Source organism: Babylonia areolata, chromosome 18 (genome assembly GCF_041734735.1).
Source record: "Babylonia areolata isolate BAREFJ2019XMU chromosome 18, ASM4173473v1, whole genome shotgun sequence".
In the NCBI taxonomy this organism is placed as follows: domain Eukaryota; kingdom Metazoa; phylum Mollusca; class Gastropoda; order Neogastropoda; family Buccinidae; genus Babylonia; species Babylonia areolata.
Window position 1 is genome coordinate 33,843,599 of NC_134893.1, and position 3,111 is coordinate 33,846,709.

The window sequence follows — 3,111 nt, forward strand, 5'->3', positions numbered from 1 at the left end:
GAAGGCAGGACGAGAGAGAGACTCGGAAATAGGAGTGGGACGACTGAAGTGGTGAAAAGAGAGAGAGACAGAGAGAGACACACAGAGAGAGACAGACAGACAGACAGACACACACAGAGAGAGAGCGGGGTGACTGTGTGTGTGAGAGAGAGAGAGAGAGAGAGAGAGAGAGAGAGAGAGAGAGAGAGAGATGTAAAGAGACAGGACTGAGGAGTACAAAGTGCATCTTCACGACCAATCATAACGCACAAACCATTCTCATTTTAAACTTTACCGATTAGATTTTTTTTTTTTTAATCTATTTATTTATTTATTTATTTTGAAAATGATTTGCTTCTTCTACCCAAAACATGTTACGACCGACTTGAAAGAGAAACTGCGTCCCGGCGCGCGCAACATGATGATTGACAGATTCAAGGAGTGCAGGAGAGTGCGTGTGCGTAAAAACAAGACCGACATATATATCGTTGCGCGTTGAAGAGAGAGAGAGAGAGGGGAGACGAGACGGAGGCTGGCTAAACGGAGTGGCTCCCCTTGATTTGTGTCGGCAGAGGAAAAAGTGCCTGTAAGACGAGCAAGTGCCACAATATCACAGAGACAGCGACGAGTTAAAAGCTTGTCTCTAAACTGAGAGAAAAAGTGGTATTAGATCACAGTGAGTGAGTGACAGCAACGCCAAGTTGACGAAAGCGTTTTCCCTGAGCGAAAGTGACATAATACGACAAACAGCGAGAAGTTGGAAAAAAAAAAAGAAAGAAAGAAAGAAAAAAGAAGAAGACGGAAAGAAAGAAAGTAAGAAAGAAAGAAAATAACTTCTTTTTTTTTCTTTTTTTTTATTCCAGTGCGTGTTGAAATTCGACGCTCCTTAGAAGAGAGTTTTTATTGAGGTTTTTTGGACGAGAGGGGAAAAGTGCAGAGCGGCGCTTGCAGTTTCCGTTTCTAGTTTGTGTGGTGCTGGTGTTTGGAAAGGGACTGATAAGAAAGAGGAAGGTTTTTTTTAGAGGGTTGATTATTGGGGGGTTGCATGTGAGTGTATCTTTTGGATCTTGTTGTTGCGAGTTGTTAGTTTTTTTGTGTGTGTATGTGTTGTGTGTTGTAAATTGCTGGATAACATTCTGAACTAAGGTAAGTGTGTGTGTGTGTGTGCGTGTGTGTGTGTGTGTGTGTGTGTGTGAGAGAGAGAGTATCGCACGCAGTCGGTCTTTCTCTCTTTCTCTCTGTCCCTCTTTCTGCTGCTCTATACTTACCTTGTAACCTTTGTCATTAGCTTTCTGTGTGATTTGTTCAAATTATACTTTATAACAGTTTTCCAGTGGCGTTGTGCTTCATTTTTTTTCTCCAGATTATCTTTCTTTAGATTTTCTATCTTTTAGAAAAGTCTGCCTGTTTTATTTTTGTGTGACCATAATCTTGGTGACAAATGTATTGGTTCTCTTTTCTTTTTTTTTTCTTTCTTTTTTTCATGTTTTCATTCTTCATTTTTCTTCTAAGTTCTCTCCTTCTTTTACCCTTCTTTGCGTTCTCAGTCCTTTTCCTTGTGCATGTTTGCTAGCCTTCAGTTCTATCTCTCTGCTTTTTTTTTTCCACACGGCAATGAGCTAAGGGGTACCTTCTTACTGAAAATGATGTTCAGGGAGAAAATAAAAGTCGGTTTTTGGAATCAATAGTGTGTTTGTTCACTGAATCACTGATGGACGGACTTATCATGCAATATGTTACCACTGTAAGAAGGAAGAAAAAAAAATTGTCCGTGGAAATCTATTACATTGCCTTGCATTGCACTAAACTGTTTTGAATTGCATTGCATTGCTTTGTAGTACTGAGCTGCTCTGCTTCAGTCGTGTTACATTGTATTCCTTAGCGGGCCATTGTATTATTTCAATAGCCGGCATTGTATTGTATTGTATTGTATTGTACTGTACTGTACTGTATTGTGCTGCATTGTATTGTAATGCATTGTATGGCATTATGGTACAGTGTGGTGTAGTGTAGTTTAGCGTAGTGCAGCGTGGAGTAGTGCCTGTCGTGTGCTGTGTTGTGAGTGGTGTAGAGTATTCAGTACAATGCACTGCATTGTACTAGCTGCGTTGTGTCACATCACGGCGTGTAAACTGAACGAACATCACACGCTGTTTACTGTTCAGTGTCAACCGACATTTGTTGTCAGTGTTAATGCCGGGATATCGTTTCCATTTCTGGGTCTTCTGGAACTGTTCGCTGCCGGAAGGACGTCTTGTCAGTTTGGCCGGGAAACATGGCTCGCCCTCCTACTTCCTTTCCATTACCCACATCTCCCTCCCTCCCTAACCTCCACATCCCCCCTTCTCATCTTTTTCTCTCATATCGTTTAAAAGATCTGTGTCACAATTACGCAGTGTTCGCTTTTCCGAGGCCTTTATCCCCGAACTCTATAATGAAAAGGTGAAAGGGAGTGGGGTTGTAGGGGGTGAGGGGATGGGACCCTGAGGGGGGCTTGAGGGGGTGGGGGGAGGGATCCGGGATCAGGGGATCTGGAAAAAGGATTTCCTGCTTGAACCGTTCCTCAGTTATAGATAAACTGACTAACAGACTGGATGGGGGTTTCACTGATTTATAATGTGGGTTTCAGAAAGATAACCTTGCAGGTATTTCCTGTTGGTTTCACACACAGAATGTGTTCGCAGTGTGTAGTTGAAAAGAAAGAAGATGAAGAAGCACGGAAATACAGACTTCACAGTGAAACAGTTTTGATTTTCGGGATCCGGGGACTCGATCGGAAAAGATGGGTATTTTAGTCCTTATAGAAACTCAGTGCTTAAGAGGAACTGTCCCAGAAAATCCCCGGATATTCGTCAGTACCATTATCCGCGTGAGCGCCTCTCCCTCTTCCTGTTTTTATTGACTCAATTGTGAAAACAAAGTGATTCTATGTTGTGTGTGTGTGTGTGTGTGTGTGTGTGTGTGTGTGTGTGTGTGTGTGTGTGTGTGTCCATGGTAAACTTAAACAATTTTTTTTTTCTCTGGAAATACCAAATTTCAGTTCAATAAACATGATGAAAAAAAATCTTTTTACTCATATCAATGATTTGGTGCAAGTCTTCCAGATTAAGCCGTATATCAAGATTATCATCA

At 41.7% G+C, this 3,111-nt stretch overlaps 1 long non-coding RNA gene across 1 annotated transcript in view; it reads left to right on the forward strand.

Moving 5' to 3' along the window:
• The first annotated feature begins 255 nt into the window (after positions 1-255).
• Positions 256-3,111, forward strand: part of LOC143292697 (uncharacterized) — a 25,873-nt gene continuing 23,017 nt past the window's right edge. The window contains exon 1 of the long non-coding RNA XR_013056678.1: positions 256-792. This is a non-coding gene — a long non-coding RNA (uncharacterized LOC143292697). The remainder of the gene's footprint in view (positions 793-3,111) is intronic.